This window comes from Mus caroli, unplaced genomic scaffold, assembly GCF_978045245.1.
Source record: "Mus caroli unplaced genomic scaffold, Mus_caroli_1 scaffold_5, whole genome shotgun sequence".
NCBI lineage: Eukaryota > Metazoa > Chordata > Mammalia > Rodentia > Muridae > Mus > Mus caroli.
This window is the reverse complement of record NW_028227260.1, coordinates 101,467,226-101,481,012: the sequence shown is the minus strand read 5'-3', so window position 1 is coordinate 101,481,012 and position 13,787 is coordinate 101,467,226.

Here is a 13,787-nt window from a genome sequence, read left to right as displayed (position 1 = left end):
CTTTATGAGGTTCCATTTGTCGATTCTAGATCTTATAGCACAAGCCATTGCTGTTCTATTCAGGAATTTTTCCCCTGTACCCATATTTTCGAGGCTTTTCCCTACTTTCTCCTCTATAAGTTTCAGTGTCTCTGGTTTTATGTGGAGTTCCTTAATCCACTTAGATTTGAACTTAGTACTAGGAGATAGGAATGAATCAATTCGCATTCTTCTACATGATAACAGCCAGTTGTGCCAGCACCATTTGTTGAAAATGTTGTCTTTTTTTTCCACTGGATGGTTTTAGCTCCCTTGTCAAAGATCAAGTGACCATAGGTGTGTGGGTTCATCTTTGGGTCTTCAATTCTATTCGAAATGGAAGTTTTGATTTGTATTGCATTGAATCTATAAGTATATTTCTGTCAAATGTTCATTTAACAATATCTAAACTATCAAGTCATGATTGCTTTCAATTTTCATTATATAGTTTCCTCACTGACTTAGCTTTGTGTATTCCTAGATAGTTTATATTCTTGAGGCTATTGTGAATGCAATATGTGTCCAGGATCTTTTTCTCTGTATATTTGTTTGGGTATAATTTGTGCAGGTTGATATTGTATCCTGATATATTTGCTTTTGCTCCCTATACTTAAATGCAAGATCAGTGCCTTAGAGCTTTTATTCTGTGTGTTATTTTAGTGAGTTTAGTTTTGTTCTTATATTTTAGTTTTTTAATCATTTTGAGGGTGCCTGTCTTTCTATGGCACCTTAGCTAGTACTCAGATTGCATACACATGGGGGAGGGGAAGTCTTAGCTGTGAGATCCAGAGTATTTACAATCTTGCTATGGTAGTGGTTTTGATGTCTAAGACAAAGGTAATCCCACTGGAGCCACAGATCCATAGTCTGGATATTAAGCATATACTTAATTTATATATGCCAGGACATATATGTCAGGACAAGGATCTTAGGTTGAATCATACATAGAGTTGGTAGAAGTGATAGTTTCTTTCTTGAAATTGCTTGAGTAGTTACTTCTTACATAAGGATGACCATCAAATCATGGTTTTTTTGGGGGGAGGGGGGTTCTCCAGAAGGAATAGCTGTTGGTTACTTCCATGTTAATTCATACCATTGACCTCTGTGGAACCAGACAATGAGCACAAAGTTGGCTACTTAAATATGAATGATACCATTAGTCTTGCCTTTTTTCTAGGTTCTGAGCTAATGTTTCAAGCTATGTGCCATTCTCCTGACTCCTTCTTCATATTTGAATATTTTCTTTCTTTCGTGTATTTACAGTTTTAGGTTTTATTAAAAGAATATATTTTGTATATTTGTTTTTATTAGTAACCTTTTATATTATTATTTTTACATCCAGACTGCAGTTTCCCTCTCTACTTTCATCCCCTGCTCCCCTCTGCATCCCCATCTAATCCTTCCTCTCTTTCTCTTCCAAAAAGGAAGCAGAAAAAGAAACAAAGAGTTATATCACTTTTTCTCCTTCTATTATCCTAGCCCATTCCAGGTACCCTCCCTTCAAACCCTTTCACATTCTTTCCTTCTTAACATATGCACACACACACACACACACACATGCACATACAATCTTTAATAAATACAGTCTGCTGAGTCTACTTTTGTTTTCTGTGCGGATATGTTTTCAGAGCTGACTGAAACAGATGGACACCATGACAGGAAACCTAAACTGGACACAAAACAAAAATCAACAGATCATGGGGAGCCCACCAAAACAGATACATGTCTATCACAGCTCCCTCATCTTGTTCTGTTCCTTGAGAATTTTATACATATACACAATGAAATATGATTATACATACCCTTCAATTTCTCCCACCAAAACCAACCATACTTCCCCAACATGTTCCATTCTAAAAGATAACCAAGTCCAATTAGTGCTTCCCATATGTGCATGTGTGTGATTCCATCTATTAAAGCATGGTAGACCTACCAGTGATCACACTCTGAAATAATTATTCTCTTTCCTCCAGCAGTGATCCACTGACAATGGTAAAGAACACCTTTGTCATGTATGTCAGAATTTTGGCTGGCTTGACCTTGTATAGGTCTTGTTCATATAACTGAACTTGCTTAGATTTCATGTGTATAATACAAAATAATCTACAACACTCATCTCTATCCTCCAGTTCCTATGGTCTTTCCAACATATAAAAGGAATTTTTATTCTCGGTCTGCTAACCTATTCCTGGAAGCCTCTAGGACTAAAACTTTTTCAGCATCTGAGAATTACTGCTGAATAAACTCATCTTTTCTTGTTCTTTCTGAACTCTGGATGGAGTCAACTCAGCTGTTTGGTTCGAACTCCTCTCCAATATGACCAGTTCAATCTAGCTTCTCTCTTGGCCTCTGACTTTTTGTTTTGCTTGGTCTCAAACTGACTTTGATAATTGCTTCTGGCTCCTTCTCATTCTATGACTTGTTAGGTGCTCACTCATGTATAACTTGTTCTTTCTTCATCCTGTCTCTGTAAAAGTCTCCCAGTAAAACTATTCCTTCTCTCCTCTGCACTGTCCCTCAAGTAGCTTCCCTTTCCTCTCTATGAGTTCTAAGATTTGGTCATATCCTATTCTGTCAACTCTTTCTCTGACTTGTCACTTTGCCATTCAATTAGACATCACTTTCAAACATGGCTGCTTCCTTTTACAAACTAACATGACCTTCATTGTTTGGGATTAAATGTATATACTAATGGCATGTTTATTCTAACCAGAGGGATTAGAGGTAGGTGTGTGCTGAGGGCTGATACATACCTCTCCTAGAAAAAAATTTATTTTTTTTCAGTAAATAACACAAATTCAGGGTTCATAGTCTGATCAAATATCTTGCAATACCACCCCCTCTTCCACAATGTTCTGTGGGCCTTGGGAATTGGAGGTGTGGTAAAAGTGCCCCCTTTAAAGTGCACCCTCAGAGTGTCTTATTCTTAGTAAGACATTGTTTTAAATTGTGTTTTCATGTCAACTTCCACCGAAGAAATGCATTTCTTGTCATTGATTTATATTGTCCAAGTCTTTATTTTGAGCAATACTTCATTGTCCATTGTCCATACTGATATATAGGAATAAGTGATTGGTGATCTATAGAAAAGAAAATTAGATGTGAAATAATAGTTGTATATTTAATGATTGTTCCATTGTTTTGATAATATGGGACACAAACATTGACTTTTGCTTTCTAGGTAATACAGATATCACATACACAAAACACACTTTATGAATTTTAAGTTGATATCTGAATAATTCATATTGAAAGTCTTTGCTTGCTTTCTCTTCATTGTTTGCATTATATATGCTTATGTTTCAGTGTAGGGCAGCTGAGTGAATACTTATGATAGTAACAACATTCATTTTGTTCCCATCTAGGACTCCTAACACGAATCACTCTGTGACAAGCAATTAGTTCCTGTTGTGTAATTAATTATTAAAATCATCCTCTTAAATTTTTTAGAACTGGCACAAAGTATAATGTAAATCACTATAATTTCTGTTCTACAAAACAGTGTAATGTTATTCTGCCTGCATAAATAACATTAGAACTTAATGTAAATGAGATATATTAGTGTCACAATGTGGATGCTGATATAATTTTCTTTAATATTTTTTCAGCAAATATTTTACTAGTGCTATCTCTATACTAGATGCTTACAGATGTAAATAAATTATAAATTTATTGCTAATTGATTTTAGAACATAGTTCTTATACATTGTTTTATGACATTTTCAACATTTATAAAAACCTTTATTACAATTAGCAATCCATATTTTCAAGTACCATATGTATACTTATCAATAGTGGAAGGTGTTGATGCTAGAATTAACATTGGAAGTTTGGATAGTTACTATAAAGATGAACACAGTAAGGGTCTAGGCAAACTCAAAATATGTAAGAAATCTCCTAGCTGTTGCAACATGTTAGACAGTTATAGAAAATTTTGTAACAGTGTACTTACTGTCATTGTAACTAACACTTAAATGTTAAGAGATCTGGTAAGCCAAACCAATTAGTGACTAGTGATGTATTTGGGAGACTTACAAAAAGGAAAAAGCAGGCTGCTGAAGAAGCAATGGCAACTCAAGTTAAATTCTATGTTTTTCTCATCAAAAACTCATATCAAGTATGATCTATAGCTTTTTTGTTGTTGTTGAGTGAATGCAGCAATTTTAGACTGTTATGCAAATTTGTGTATTTTGTTTCTACATTAACTTTTCTTTCTAATGAAACTGCATGAAAGTAGCTAGAACTGTGTCTTTTTCCTTCTCCTTTATTAGTGTGTGTGTGTGTGTGTGTGTGTGCATGCATGTGTGTGTACACGTGCATGCATGTGTGCATGTGCCTGTTCCAGTGTACAGACACATACTTCTACAAGAACAGAAGCTAGAAGAGACAAGGCATCAGGAACCTGGAGTTTTTCAGGTTCTTGTTGTTCCTACTTTAGTTGTTGGACCCTAAGTCCCACAACCTCATGAAAATGTCTGTGTCCATGCCCCTTCAGTGACTGTGTTATAGGCATACACAACCACGTGTGGCTTTTTGTTTGTTTGTGCTAAGATTATAATAATATTAAAGTGCTTTTCCTTTTTCTCCCTCCAAACCTTCCCATATAGCAATCCTTGCTCTCTTCCAAATTCATGCCTTTTTTCTTCATTAATGTTCCTTAATGCATATATAGATGTACATTATTGCATATAGATTCCTAAATACAACCTCCTCAGACTGTTTAATGTTTTCAGGGCCAATCATCTGGAATTATATAATTGGTGTGCTCTTCCCTGTATGAGACTCTTTCTCCCACTTTCAGCATTTTTTAGCTGTCTGTAGTTCTTTGTGTATGAATGAGGGTCATACCTTCACAGAAGGTTTTTGTCAGTACAAACAAACAAACAAACAAACACCAAATTAGTAGACAAAACAAACAAATAAGCAATCAAACAAAAAATTCACAGCTAACACATCAAAGAAAATAAGAGAGAGTTTATTCCTCAGCCAAATTTGACTGACCAAGACACAAGAAGGTGGATGAACTTATCCCAGGGTCCATGTTCCAATGTGGAATAAGCATCATGAAGTTTTATAGCAGTAGAACAAATAAAGTCACACATCATGGTAATTTAATACTAGATCCTTGGTTGTATCAGCTAAGCAGGTTACAGCCAGGACAATAGGCTTCACATGCTACCTAATAATATCTTGAGCCCTTCCATTGTTAGAGAAGAAGACTTCTGTTAACATAATACAGTTTAAAGGGTTTTATTTTTTCATATTATCATTAGAATATTAGTTATGATCTAGAGGAGGGTAAGGAATGGCTGCTTGGGTAACTAGAGATTGTTAAAGACAAATTATAAATCAGGCTCTGAAATTACAACATTTTTATCTCTTCACACTCATCTTTCTTTCTTGCCTAATGATTCTGAGTAGAGTTCCCAGTACTTAAATGAATGTGGTAATACAAGGTCTAATTTTTTTCTCCCCACATTCATGTGTTGAAATGCTATTGTTTCATAATGTGAATGTATTATGAGACATAGTTTCAACAGGGGAAAAAATTAAAAAATGACATTAAGGTGGACATTAATTTAATTTAAGTGCTGTCTCGATCTAATGAGAAAATTTGGAGGCAGATGCATACACAGGAAACAGAACGTGAAGATCCTAGCCATATTTACAATACAAAGATAGAAGTGACATTTCTTTTGTCACTTTCTGAAGAAAGCAACCTTTATTTCAGAATTGAATGGACCTCTGAGCAAAAAACAGTATCTATGGTATTTAATCCACTCAGTTGTTTGTGGTGATACACACACCCACACACACACACACACACACACACACACACACTAATCAAAGTAATACAAGAAAGAAGAGAAAACACACTTGTCTTGGGCTACATATTAAGAAGAAAATACTAAATCTTTGATCAGATGACTTCAGGGCCAATTGAAGTCATGAGTATAGGGTGGGATTGAATTGGAGTGTAGTTTCTCGCTATGATGCTTAATTTCCATCTCTACTTTAACAGGCTTTAAAATTAACATAGAAACACATATTTGGCTATGTTGATAAAGGTGTTTCCATAAAGCTTTAATTCACAGGATAAACGAATTCTGATATGGATGAGACCATTGAAGGAGTAGAATTCCATAGGATTTGCAAGGAAAAAGTCAGACATAGCACCAGAATATATATTTGCTTTACTTTTTAAGATTACAATACAATTACACAATTTCCTCCTTCCCTTTCCACCCTCCAAACTCTCCCATATACCTGTCCTTGGTCTCTTTCAAAATCATTGATATTGATACTAAAAGATATTAAGGAAAAGTAGTTGTTGTTTCAAAATCATTGCCATCACTCCATTAATTGTTTTTTCCACGCATAGATATATACATGTTCACATTTATGTTCCTAAATAAAACATGTACTTTAAGTGTGTTACTAGTATGTGAGATTCAGGGCTGACCATTTGGTGTTGGAGAACCAATTGACATGCTCTACTTCCCTGGGAAGACTTTCTCCAGCTGTCAGCATTCTTTAGTTGCTGTTAATTCTTTGTGTGTGGTTGAGATCTTCTGCACCTTTCCCTGTCCACTTTAGCATTTTTATTGGTAGTGTCATTTCTATTGATAGTGTCCTTGTTTAGCTCATAGTTTGGGCAGTCATTATGGACATAGCTTCTGACATTCTTTGGAGATACTGTGTCAAAACAAACTTCCCGAAAAACTGATAGAAATGCAGAGAAAGACCTTTCAGAAAGGGAGGTGAAAAACAGGATGGATTTTGTGAGGACAATTAGAGGAATACTTTATACATTTGGAGAATGTCAATTGGTGGAACAGTGGAAAAACTTTGGTTCAGACATCTCCAAAGAACAGCACAATTTATGGGCTTTTAGAGAAACAAGTTTTGCTTTATGACTAGCAGATGTTATGTGTAAACCTTCAGGATATGCAAAGCAGTCAGGCTCTACCTGACTAAAAATAGGCTGCTGAGGACTGTATTTAAAGAAACTGGATGTGTTAAAGTTTGTGTCTGGTGCTAGTGAATTTTGAGTTGATGTTCTTAGCCTCCTATAAAGTAAACAACAGAAAGGCTATACATTGAGGCCAGCTTTTACTCATTTATATAACATATGCAATGTAAGCTAGTGTGTTTTGAAATTGGTCTTAATGTGTTGAAGTCCCCACACAAATTTAAATTTGTTGTATTTAAACATTTTAGTGTCTAACTAGTGACTTTTCTGTATCTTTAAAGATGATCATATAAATTATATCTATTTTCCAGGCTATAAAATAAAATAATTGTAATTTGATTTTCAGATCTTAATTCAACCTTGGCTTCTTAAAATATCACTGGATTATGCTGTACAATGCTTGCTATATATTTTAGGATTTCTTTTGTGAAGATTTTTTGTGAAGATTTTTGTAACTCTAATGAAAACTGAGTAGTAGTCTACTTTACTTACCATATCTTTATCTGGTTTGTGTATAGGTAATAGAATTCATAGGAAGAGCTGGTAAGGATTCTATTTTCTCCTATTTTAAATCATGTTAATAACCAGATTTAATTCTTATTTAAATGTTCGGTAAAAATTTCTAGATGGAGGAATATGACTCAAGGCTTTTCCTTTGAAGGAAGTTTGTAATCATTGATCGATGTATATATTGTTTTATATTTTTATTTGTATTTAATTTGTATTATATTTTTGCATGTGTATATCACCATGATATGCAAGCATATATGTGTTCAGGTTCATAAGAATGTAAGCATACATGCCTTTGTGTGTATTTATGTATGTATATATTCATACAGAAGTCAGAGTTTGAAGCTCTGTGTTCCCATGATCACTTCCCACTTGTTATTTTATTTAGGAAGAGTCATTAACTAAACCTGGAGCTTGGCAATCTGGCTAGTCTTGCTAGTTTGCCTCAAGGCTTCTCCTGTCTCTGCCTTCTGTGAATCCAAGCTGTCAGCATGTCTGCCTGGCATTTATACAGGTGCTGAGTGAGGACCTGAACTCAGGATCACATGTTTGTGTTGCAAGTGTTTTATCTACTAAGCCATTGCCCAAGTCTTGTGCACACGTTTCTAGTTCTTTGTTTCTTTATACTTTTATTTTTTGAAATTAAGATATAATTTCATCTCCCCCTTCCTTTTCCTCATTCTAACTCTTCCCATTTACTACCTTGCTCTTTCTTAAATACATGCTCTCTTTTTTTTAACACACACACACACACACACACACAGAGATAGAGAGATCTATAAATATCTATGCACAACTTGCTCAGTCAGTATGCTATTGTATATGTATATGTATGTGTGTGTGTGTGTGTGTGTGTATGTATGTATGTGTATGTGTATGTGTATGTGTATGTGTATGTGTATGTGTATGTGTATGTGTATGTGTATGTATATGTATCATTTCAGGGCTGACAACTTAATGTTGCGTGTATACATGCTTTGTAGTATATGTCTTTTTAGGAATATGTCCATTATATCTCTTTTCTACTTTACATAATTGTAAGGCATATAATATCTCATTATATTATTTTAAAAAGTTTTTGGTATTTTCTGTTTTCCTTTTATTGCTTTTGGAGTCTAAGTCAAGTTTGATCATTTTTTTCTTTGTTCAAAGAACCAACTTTTTAGTTTCAAATTTTTTTCTGTTCTCTATTTCATTGATTTCTACTTGAATCTTTCCTTTTTTCAGATTGATTGGTATTTAGATAAGTGTAATTTTCCTAGTTTTTTAATGTAGTAATTTAAGATATTGATTTATTTTGGTTTGAACTAAATTAAATATATATTAAAATGTATATACACATTTAAAGTAAATTTTAGTTTTTTTCCACCCCTTTTCTGTCTCTTCTCTTTCTCCCTCTCCCTTTGTAAAATTTCTTTACAAAATGTATCCTTCCTACTTTCATTTCCTTTTTATGTGTGTGACCCATAAAATTTAGAGTTTCTTGCCTGAACATGAATGGGAGGTTATTTGCTACTAGTAGTAAATTATCAGTGACTATGCCACTGAAGAAAATGGCAATTTATTCCATAACAACTGTTATTGTAAATAGTTTATCAGATAGGAGAAAAGCTTCTTGAACCCCTCCTCAATTCATGATGAAATGTTAAGGGGCCCAGTCTCATAAAGGTCCTTTGCAGATAGCCAGTTACAATGAGAATTTGATGTCTTATTATTCTAGCTAACACTTCGAGTACTACATTGAATAGATATGGGGAGAGTGGGCATCCTTGTCTTGTCCCCGATTTCCGTGGGATTGCTTCAAGTATGTCTCCATTTAATTTGATATTGGCTGTTGGTTTGCAGTAAATTGCTTTTATTAGGTTTAGGTATGGACCTTGAATGCCTGGTCTCTCCAATACTTTTAACATGAAGGGGTATTGCATTTTGTCAAATGTGTTTTCTGCATCTAAGTTGATGATCATGTGATTTTATTTCTTTGAGTTTGTTTATATAGTGGATTACATTAATGAATTTTCATATATTGAACCAACCGTGCATCCCTGGGATGAAGCCTACTTAAAGGTGGCCTCACTGTCTCCCACAGTGTTTTCTGTGTGGTGGAATGTGGTGATATAATTGCCATATTTAAGGGATTAACCATTGCCTGCTGTAGTAAGAAGCTTCTTTAATGAAGTCAAGGTTCACTATCGATCTACAAGTATAAACATGAGTATTTAGAATATGAATGTTTAAGAAAATAGTAAAATTGAGCCGGGCGTGGTGGCGCACGCCTTTAATCCCAGCACTCCGGAGGCAGAGGCAGGCGGATTTCTGAGTTCGAGGCCAGCCTGGTCTACAAAGTGAGTGCCAGGATAGCCAGGGCTACACAGAGAAACCCTGTCTCGAAAAACCAAAAGAAAAAAAAAAAAGAAAATAGTAAAATTATAAATAGTAGAATTTTTACTAGGGTGTTATAAAGACTAAAACTATATTTTTAAATTAAAAAATAAAAAAGCTTGAACGGTGGCATCCTTTCCTGGATAATAATGTTCTTAATATTCTTGTTAGAAGCCATAGGTGACTAAAAATCCCAACTTCATGTGTGGTCCATCTCCCTACAAATTGATGGGTGGGGAGGTCCTAAAGACTTCCCAAACAATACAGGTTATAGCCATGGGTCTTGGTGTAAGACCCTATTGCTAAAGACACTGCAGGTGTAGAACATAGAAACCAAACTGGAACTGAGAGTGGAAGCTTCCTTTTACAGCTAGGCTTTATAGTGCCTTCTAGCTTTGTAGGCTGTTTAAAGTGTTCATTTAATAATGATTTAACTTTAGTAGGTCGCATATATCAAGACATCCATCCATTTCTTTTAAGTTTTACATAGTTATATCTTCCTTTTAATTTGGATCTCTCCCTCTTTCAGTTAGTTTAGCAAAAGCTTTGTCAATCTTGTTGATTTTTTTTTTGAAGAAATCTCATTTCATTGACTGTTCATATTTTTTGTTTGTTTACTTCTATTGCTACACTGATTTTATTTCTCCATATTTTATTTGCTTCATTGAAAAAAACTATTTCAAATGTGTTTTATGTAATAGAGATATAGTGTAAGGAGCCGTCCTCACATTCGCCATTATAAGATGGCACTGACACCTGTGTTCTAAGTAGTAAACAAACCATCTGCACATGCGCTGGGGTAGTTTCCCACCCCATGTGCTCTGCCTTTCCCGTGATGACAACTCTGGCTGATGGGCTGCAGCCAATCAGGGAGTGACACGTCCGAGGCGGATGACAGTCCTCCATAAAAGGGAGGGGGCTCCGCCATCTCTCTCTCTGGCTCTCTCTCTCTGGCTCCTTTCTCCACTGGCTCCTGATGGGGTAAGCAATAAAGTTTGTACTGCAGAAGATTCCGGTTGCCCTGAGCGTGTTCTTACCAGGGGGACACACAAAAGCGGCGGGCAACAAATGGTGCCGAAACCCGGGAGCTACTACATCACGGGGAAGGAGCGGTTAATGAAGTGTTCCCGGAAAACAGACTGTTGAGAAGGATCCGGTGTGGATTCAGAACTCTTCAGCTGGGGAACTGTGGTAATGAAGTGTTCCCACAAAACAGACTGTTGAGAAGGATCCGGCGTGGGTTCAGAACTCTTCAGCTGGGGAACGGATGCGCGTTCGTTACAGCTTTACAAGGTATGTCTGGTCTTGAACTTTCTCTAGTGTTAAAAGCCCTTTTATTTCTTTTCACATGTCAACAAGTGGTTAAGGCAGGGTGGAGAATTCTGGACAAAATTCAAGACAGTCTATCAGAAGTAAAGCGGGGAGAGAGAGCAGGAGCAAAGAGGAAACATGGCGCGCCAAATAAGTATACAGGCCTTTCCACGGGTCTTGAACCCAAGGAAAAGTTAATGTCAGGGAAGAATACCTGGGGAGAAATTAGAAGGAAAGAGGAGAAAAAACAAAGGAAAAAAGAAAAGTTAATGTCAGGGAAAAATACCTGGGGAGAGATTGGAAGGAAAGAGGAGAAAAGAGATGAGTTTAAGGAGCCAGTTCTTAATAGCTGTGAATCAGATGAAGAAATTAGCCCTTCTGAGGAAACAGACTTGGAGGAGGAAGCAGCTTGTTATGAGAGAGAAATGCGAGCTTATAGGTCAAGAAAAAAGCCAAAAGCGACTGGCAAAGGCCAGCTTGCTGCTTGGCCTCAGGGCAGTCAGCTTCAGGGTCATAGTGCACCTCCGCCCTATGCGGAGCCCCCGCCCTGCGTAGTGCGTCAGCCCTGCGCAGAGAGGCAGTGCGCAGACTCGTTCATTCCAAGAGAGGAACAAAGGAAGATACAACAGGCATTTCCGGTCTTTGAAGGAGCCGAGGGTGGGCGTGTCCACGCTCCGGTAGATTATACACAGATTAAAGAGCTTGCTGAATCGGTCCGTAAATATGGAACCAATGCTAATTTTACCTTGGTGCAGTTAGACAGGCTTGCTGGCATGGCACTAACTCCTGCCGACTGGCAAATGATTGCAAAAGCCGCTCTCCCCAGTATGGGCAAATATATGGAATGGAGAGCACTATGGCAAGAGGCTGCACAAACTCAGGCCCGAGCAAATGCTGCCGCTTTGACTCCAGAGCAGAGAGATTGGACCTTTGACCTGTTAACGGGTCAGGGAGCTTATACCGCTGATCAAACAAATTATCACTGGGGAGCTTATGCCCAAATTTCCTCCACGGCTATTAAGGCCTGGAAGGCGCTCTCCCGAACAGGTGAAGCCACTGGACAATTAACAAAGATACAGCGGCTGAACGTCATTGTTCAGAGCCAGATAGGCCCAAAGAGATGGTTAAATGGAAAGATGTTTTAAATAACAAATGGAAAGGCCCGGATCCTATTTTGATAAGATCCAGGGGAGCTGTTTGTGTTTTTCCACAGAATGAAGACAACCCATTTTGGATACCAGAAAGACTCACCCGAAAAATCCAGACTGACCAAGGGAATACTGATGTCCCTCGTCTTGGTGATGTCCAGTGCGATAACAACAAAGGGAGAGCAGCGTTGGGAGATACAGAATTGGACGGCTAAATTTGAACAGACCCTTTGAAAATTGAGACTTGCCCCACGCACTTGGACCTGTCCCTGACCTAAGGACTATCTTTTCAACATTTTCCTTCTTTAAAGAATGGGTGGGGGTGGAATTATTTGGAGCTGTTCTTTGCTGTGGATTAGTGTTGCTTCTCTGATTGGTCTGTAAGCTTAAGGCCCAAATTAGGAGAGACATGGTGGTTATTTCCCAGGTGCTTGCAGCACTAGAACATGGTGCTTCCCCTGATATATGGTTATCTATGCTTAAGCAATAGGTCGCTGGCCACTCAGCTCTTGCACCCCACGAGGCTAGTCTCATTGCACGGGATAGAGTGAGTGTGCTTCAGCAGCCCGAGAGAGTTGCACGGCTAAGCACTGCAGTAGAAGGGCTCTGTGGCATTTATGAGCCTATTCTAGGGAGACATGTCATCTTTCAAGAAGGTTGAGTGTCCAAGTGTCCTTCCCCCAGGAAAAACGACACGGGAGCAGACCAAGACCCCTTCGGGTGATGAGCCTGGGAGGAGGTTTTGTGTAAAGCCCCTATTTTACACACTGGGGATTTGACCTCTATCTCCACTCTCATTATTATGGGTGGCCTATTGCTCTTAAATAAAAGAAAAGGGGGAGATGTAAGGAGCCGTCCTCACATTCGCCATTATAAGATGGCACTGACACCTGTGTTCTAAGTAGTAAACAAACCATCTGCACATGCGCTGGGGTAGTTTCCCACCCCATGTGCTCTGCCTTTCCCGTGATGACAACTCTGGCTGATGGGCTGCAGCCAATCAGGGAGTGACACGTCCGAGGCGGATGACAGTCCTCCATAAAAGGGAGGGGGCTCCGCCATCTCTCTCTCTGGCTCTCTCTCTCTGGCTCCTTTCTCCACTGGCTCCTGATGGGGTAAGCAATAAAGTTTGTACTGCAGAAGATTCCGGTTGCCCTGAGCGTGTTCTTACCAGGGGGACACACAAAAGCGGCGGGCAACAATATAGCCATTGAAGCTTCCTTATACTCCCCTTTCCTCTAGTTTTGTATTTGAAACTGGCATGTGTCTAATAAGGACAGCAACAAGTTGTCTTTTTTCTTAAATATTAGTGACATGTTTCTCTCTAAGATTGTTTAAATTCTTCATTTGATTCTATTATTGATGTGGTTGGATTTTGTTGCATATAAAATTAACTTACTTTTTAAAGGTATGATTTTTCCTGTGTATTTCATAGCTTTCTGTTTTGT